The sequence below is a fragment of the Rousettus aegyptiacus genome, unplaced genomic scaffold (assembly GCF_014176215.1).
Source record: "Rousettus aegyptiacus isolate mRouAeg1 unplaced genomic scaffold, mRouAeg1.p scaffold_m13_p_1, whole genome shotgun sequence".
Lineage (NCBI taxonomy): Eukaryota > Metazoa > Chordata > Mammalia > Chiroptera > Pteropodidae > Rousettus > Rousettus aegyptiacus.
Genome location: NW_023416284.1, coordinates 59,972,424 through 59,980,182, shown reverse-complemented (window position 1 = coordinate 59,980,182; position 7,759 = coordinate 59,972,424).

Below are 7,759 nucleotides of genomic sequence, written 5' to 3'. Positions count from 1 at the left end.
TAAGTACTTTGATAAATTAAAGAAGATTTAATAAAGTTATTAGAGTAAATTAAAAAACAATACTTCCCAGTAAAAAATGAATAGAATTAGCTTTCATATAAGCACATTAAAAAAGTATGGTAAAATGTCAACTATAGATTTTTTTTTTGAAATTAATTTATTTACATTAGTTTCAAATATACAGTACATTGGTTAGACATCTATGTAGTTCATAAAATGATCCCCTAATTGCTTCCTCCCTCCCCTGGCCCTCTACCTAGCCATCATATTAATGCTAACTGCATTCCCTATACCGTGCTCCCCATCCCCGTGACCATCTATCAGCTATTAATTAGTATTTCTTTAACCCTTCACTCCAATTCCCCCAGCCCCACAATCCTCTTCCCCTGTGGATGTCACCAGATTGTCCTCTATAGTTGTGAGTCTGTTTTTGATTAGTTTGTTCTTTTTGTTCCTTAGATTTTGCATGTAAGTAAAATCATATGGTATATATCTTCTGTTTGACTTTTTTCAGTATGTATATAACATCTTGGTCTATGCATGTTGTTGCAAAAGATAGGATTTCATTTTTTTAATGGCTGAATAATATTCCACTGTATATATGAACCATAACTTTTTTATCCAATTGTCTGTTGATGGGCGTTTAGGTTGCTTCCATATCTTGGCCATTATAAATTGTGCTGCCATGAATACTGGGGTGCATAGATCTTTACGAATTATTATTTTGGTTTTCTTTGGATAAATACCCAAAAGTGCAATTGCTTAGTCAAAAGGTATATCCATTTTTAATTTTTTGAGAAACTTCCATACTGTTTTCCATAGTGGCTGTACCAATTTGAAATCTCACCAACAGTGTATGAAGGTTCCCTTTTATCCACATCCTCACCAACACTTGTTGTTTTTTGATTTATTGATGATAGCCATTCTGACAGGTGTGAGGTGATATCTCATTGTGGTTTTAATTTGAAATTCTTTAAAGGTTAGTGACCTTGAACATCTTTTCATATATCTATTAGCCATCTATATTTCCTCTTTGGAGAAGTATGTTTTCAGGTCTTCTGCCCATTTTTTAAATTGGATTGTTTATTTTTTTGTTGTTGAGTTGTATAAGTTATTTATATATTTTAGATATTAACCCCTTTTTATTAGCAAATATCTTCTCCCAGTTGGTTGTCTTTTTGTTTTGTTGATGGTTTCCTTTGCTGTACAAAAATTTTTAGTTTGATGTAGTCCCATTTTTTAATTTTTTCTTTTATTTCCCTTGCCTGAGTTGATGTATTTGAAAAGGAACTCTTATTAGTAATATCAGAGAGTTTACTGCCTATATTTTCTTCTAGAAGTTTTATGGTTTTGGGTCTTACATTTAAATCTTTAATCCATTTTGAGTCTATTCTTGTATATGGTCTAAGAAGGTGATCCAGTTTCTTTTCTTTTCTTTCCTTTTTTTTTTTTTTTTGCATGTATCTGTCCAGTTCTCCCAACACCATTTATTGAAGAGACTGTCTTTACCCCATTGTATATTCTTACCTTTTTTGTCATATATTAAGTGAGCATACATGCATGGATTTATTTCTGGGCTCTCTATTCTGTTCCATTGATCAACGTTTCTATTTTTATGCCAGTACCGTGCTGTTTTGATTTCTGTAGCCTTGTAGTATAGTTTGATATCAGGTAGTGTGATTTCTCCAGGTTTGTTCTTCTTTCTCAGGATTGCCATAGCCAATCGGGGTGTTTTTATGGCTCCATATGAATTTTAGGATTATTTGTTCTAGCTCTCTGAAAAATGCCATTAGTATTTTGATAGGGATTGCATTGAATTTATAGATTGCTTTGGGTAGTATTGCCACTTTAACAATGTTGATTCTTCCTACCCATGAACATGGTAAATGCTTCCATTTATTTGTATCTTCTACAATCTCTTTTTTCAATGACATAATTTTCTGAAAACAGATCTTCTATCTTCTTGGTTAATTTGAGTCCCAGGAATTTTATAGTTTTCAGCACAATTGTAAATGGGATTGTTTTAATTTTTCTTTCTGAAAATTCATCATTGGTGTATAAAAATACCACTGACTTCTGAATACTTATTTTGTAACCTGCTACTTTACTGAATTCATTGATCAGTTCTAACAGTTTTTTGGTGGAATCTTTAGGGTTCTCTATATATAGTATTATGTCATCGGCAAATAACGAGAGTTTTACTTCTTCCTTTCCAATTCAGATGCCTTTTATTTCTCTTTCTTATCTTATTGCTGGGGCTAAGACTTTAAATATAATGTTGAAGAGGAGTGGTGAAGGTGGACATCTTTGCCTTGTTCCTGATCTTAAGGGAAATGCTTTTAGCTTTTCCTCATTAGGTATGATGTTAACTGTAGATTTGTCATATATGGCTTTTATTATGTTGAGATATGTTCCATCTATGCCCACTTTCCTGAGAGTTTTTATCATAAATGGATGCTGGATTTTGTCGAACGTTTTTTCTGAATCTGTTGGTATGATCATATGGTTTTTTATCTTTCGATTTGTTAATGTGGTGTATCACATTAATTGATTTGCGATATTATACCAAATTTGGATCCCAGGAATAAATCCAACTTGATCATAGTGTATGATATTTTTAATGTATTACTGAATTTGGTTTTCTAATATTTTGTTGAGGATTTTCACATCAATGTTCATAAGAGATATTGGCCAAATATATATAGTTTTCTTTTTTTATAAGGTCTTTGGTTTTGGAATCGAGGTAATGGCGGCTTCATGAAAGGAGTTAGAGAGCCTTCCTTCTTCTTGAATTTTTTGGAGAAGAATAGTTTGAGAAGAATAGGTGATAATTCTTCTTTGAATGTTTAGTAAAATTCACCTATGAAGCCATCTGGTCCAGGACTTTTGTTTTTGGAGAGATTTATGATTACTGACTCTATTTCATCAGTGGTAATGGGTCGGTTCAGATTTTCTGTTTCTTCTTGACTCAATCTTGGGAGATTGTATGTTTCGAAACTGTAATTAAAAAAAAAAGTCTAGTAGTGTGATGGTTTCTATTAAAGCAGAGTGAATAATTGGGAACTGAGTCACACAGAAATTCAGTAACTTGCCAAAAATCACATAGCTAGTAAATGGCAGTCAGGGTCTGAACCCAGCATCCTACCCTGGAGCTCATGGATTTAATTACCCCACAATATGGCAATGTTGTTTTATAAGGCAAATAATATAATATGATTTTTTCTTTACAAAGGAGGAAGGGGGCCAGGTTATGAGTGGGGATGATGAATTAAGAATATCTAGTCCTAAAGCAAAAACAGCCATGACTCATCAGAAACCCAAAAGATTTTAGTTCTTATGTTTTCTTCTATGCATTATATTGTTTCAGGTCTTATATTCAGGTATTTAATCCATTTTGAGTTACTTTTGGTGTGTGATGATAGACATCAGTCTAGTTTCATTCTTTTGCAGTTGGCTTTCTACTTTCCCAGCACCATTTATTAAAGAGGCTTTCCTTTCTCCACTGTATGTTTTTGGCTTTTTTGTCAAAAATTATTTGCCTATGTACATATGGGTTTAATTCTGGATTCTTGATTCTGTCCCACTGGTCTGTGTATCTGTTTTGCTGCCAACACTATGCTGTTTTGATTACTGTCACTTTGTAGTATAATTTTAAGTCTGGCAGAGTGATGCCTCCAGCCTCATTCTTTTTTCTCAGGATGGCTTTGCCAATTCAGGGTCTTTTTTGTTTTCATATAAATCTGATGATTTTTTGTTCTATTTCTTTAAAAAATGCTGATGGGATTTTGATGGTAATCACATTAAATCTGTATAATGCTTTAGGTAATATGGTCATTTTAACTATGTTGAATCTGCCAATCAAAGAAGATGGAATATCTTTCCATTTCTTTGTATTTTCTTTGATTTCTTTTATTAGGGTCTTAGTTTTCATTATATAGGTCCTTCGCATATTTCATTAAATTTATTTCTGGGTGTTTTATTCTTTTTGTTGCAATTGCAAAAGGAATTATTTTTTCAACTTCTTTTTCTGACATTTCATTATCAGAATGCTATGGATTTTGAACATTGATTTTGGACTTAAAGAGAATTTTATGAATTTGACTTCAAAGGCAAGGGGAGTAAAAGCAAAAATAAATGAATGGGATTACATAAAACTGAAACGTTTCTTCTCAGCAAAAGAGACAATCATCTGAATGGGAAAAGATATTTGCAAGCAATGCCTCCAATAAGGGCCTAATTTCCAAAATATACAAAGAACTCATATGACTCACTAAGAAAGGATTCAATCAAAAAATGGGCAGAGAACCTGAAGAGGCACTACTCCCTAGAGGACATACAAACGGCCAACAAATATATGAAAAGATGTTCAACATCGCTAGCTATTAGGGAAACGCACATCAAAACCACAATGAGGTACCATCTCACACCTGTTAGAATAGCTGTTTTCAAAAGGACAAGTAATAACAAATGTTGGAAAGGATGCAGAATAAAAGGAACCCTCATACACTACTGGTGGGACTGCAAATTGGTATAGCCACTATGGAAAATAGTATGGAGGTTTCTCAAAAAACTAAAAATTGATCTACCATATGATCCAGCAATCCCTCTACTGGGTATTTACCCCAAAGACTTGAAAATACATATTGGAAAAGGTATTTGCACACTGATGTTCATAGCGGCATTATTCACAGTGTCCAGGACATGGAAGCAACCGAAGTGTCCTACGATAGATGACTGGCTAACGAAGCTGTGGTACATATATACAATGGGATATTACTCAGCCATAAGAAGAGATGAAATACTGCCATTTGCAAAAACATGGATGGACCTAAGATAATCATGCTAAGTAAAATAAACCAGACAGAAAAAGTTGAAAATCACATGATATCACTTATACGTGGGATATAAACCTAAAAGCAACAAATAAATAGGACAAAGAAACAGAGACTCATGAACATGGACAATGGACTAGTGGTTACCGGAGGGTAGGGGATGGAAGAGGAGGGGGAAGGTAGATGGGGTAAAGGGAGTCAAATGCAGGGTGATAGGGGTAGAGTGAAGTGGGCCAAGGGGGATCAAATATATGGTAGCTGAAAGAAACTGGACTTTGTGTGGTAAACACACGATAGAATATACAAATGTCAAATTATAATGTACACCCAACAATTATATAATTGTGTTAACCAATGTTACCCCAATAAAAATTAAAAAACAAAGAAACCCAAAAGAGAACCGAAAATAGAATAACAGTAAGTGTCTTTAAGTTAAAAGTTCAGTTAGAAAGATACCTATGTTGCATTCTGAGCAAGCAACATCTCTACAATAGAGATTTTACCCTATGTGCCCAGGCTGTGCTGTTGTAGGTAGCATCCCACACCATCCTGTCATTCCCTCAGGAAAATTATGGATTACTGTACATTCATAGAATTAATATGTTGTACAAGTTACAGGATGGAGCTGTTATACTGGCAACCCTAGGGAAACTGTGATTTCCTGGATGGGAAATACATCCTAGGCAGCCCTGCCCTGGTCCTCTCACTAATCTCTCTTCCAAATGGACCATACCTCCCCCTGATCTCTGAATTGGGCCTTCAAGCAAACCACAAAGAATGCACCGATCCCATAAAGTTGGTGCTCAGGAAGTCGTTACTGACCGATGGACAAACTGAACTAGTGTATGATCATCATTTTAACTTGAAATAACAACATATCACAATCCCTAAACAGAAGCTTGTCCAAGGGCTTTGAAATGTTGGCAAAACCTGGGGGAATCCGATCCCCTCTAGTGTTTGGAGGAGTATCTATATTATTTTGAGGAGGCATTATTACTCCTTTAATAAAATTGTGAAACTCTTGGTTTTAAGGTAGAAAGGGAGATCCTTCCACTTCACCAGAGGAGTAAGGAAAAGCTCTCTCCCACAGCTCCATGAAAATAGACAAACATTTATAATAGTTCCTCTCTATTTGTTCTTGGTGGCACAGAAAGGAGTGATACTTTATGGACTGCGAAAAAGGAATCGGAGATAAGTGTCTACTCTTAACTTTTTTCCCATCTCTTTCCCTTGCTCTGTTTCTAACCCTCAGGGTAGACATTTGTGCCCTTGTGCCCTTCTCTGGTGCCCTCAGAGCCATCCCTGTTCATAACTAATCTGCCTCTTGCTGATTCCCAGTTGGTTGTCCAGCTACAAAGGCTACTGTTTTCATCAACTCAACCTCAGATAGACATTCTGGGCAGAGGTTGGCTGGGCACAAATCAGAAAGGACTGTGCCAAGTGTGTCTAAACTGAATTCTGCTCAAGCGAACAAGCTCATTCAGGGTACCTAAAAGGATTGGGCTTCCTTGTCCACAACTGGGTCACAAAAGAGCTTTGAAAAAATTTAGTCACTATCCAACACATTAAATCTATAAGATTTCATAGAAATTGCTGTTATAATACCATTTTTTTTCTTTTTTCAAGTAAGTATGTATTAAGAAAATATTAGAATACGTATATGAACATAGGCAACAATCCTTAAGTTGGTATGTACATGCATGAAGTTAGGAAACCTAGTATATGCTAGTTCACATAGAATTATTTCATTTATTTAAATATTAAATACAATTTTATAATATAGAATAATTATAACTTAAGAATTTCCTCATTGTTGAACATTTATAGGCATTTAGTTTTTGAGTTTCGGGATTATATAAGAGAAAGTTTTCTCCCTATGTCTTTGGTATTTCCAGAAATTACACATTCAAAAATTAATTTTGCTGCTTTTGATTATTACTGTTGGTAGTACTAATTATTTCGTTAACATCTTTTATCATTGGCCATTGCTTTAATTACTTTTAGATTTGTAATGTAGTTCTTTTTCTAGCATCTCAAGTTGATTTCTAGCTAATTTATTTTTATTTTCTTGTTGTTTAGTAACAAATGCTAAAAAAAAATACATTAAGTAGTATTTTCACCATGTCCCACAAGTTTTAATATACTATGTTCCAGTCTAGGTATTCTATTTGTTCCACTGATATAGTTGATAGCTATTGTTACCTAGTTTGTAATTTCAATTTTAATTTTGATTTCCTTTTTAATTGTACATCAGATTGGGCAAATTTGGAACATTTTATGCTAAGGCTGTTTTGCTGAAACCTCTCAGTGTCCTTAAATATCATACAGTAATTCTCTATTTGGTTGTATTAATTTTTACCTCACTTTTTAATAAGATATCTAGGTAATACCAGAAAGTTGATAAATCTGTCCCTTTTTTTTTTTTGCAAATATAATTACTATGCATTGTTTCTGTGTAAAAAACCTTTATTATATATACAAATCTTTATTCATCTTCAAAGTACTCATTTTGCTAAGTTTAGTTATCAGATCAAAATCTTAAAAGGAAAATAGTTGGTAACATTTGATTAATAATTGATTCCAGTCGGTAACATAGTGTTAATTAATAGGATCTTAGGAGAACTTAGCTTTATTGTGTTAATAATTCCCTATTCTACTCTTTCTGTCTCAAACAGATGTTTTATTGTCGTGATAAGTAACAATGGGTCCTCAGTTGAATGGGTAACATAATTTTCCAGGAGCCATAAAAGAAACGGATTTGTCCTTTCCCATGCTAAATTTATTAATGAGAAAAGTTCCTTGTATTCCTCACAGGGAGAATGAATGTGTAAAGTCAAGAAAATAGGATATTAATTTTATGGGGTTTTTTTTTTCCTCTCTTTTAAACATCCCATCCCAGATTCTTCTCTTTGGAAATTTAGCTGAAC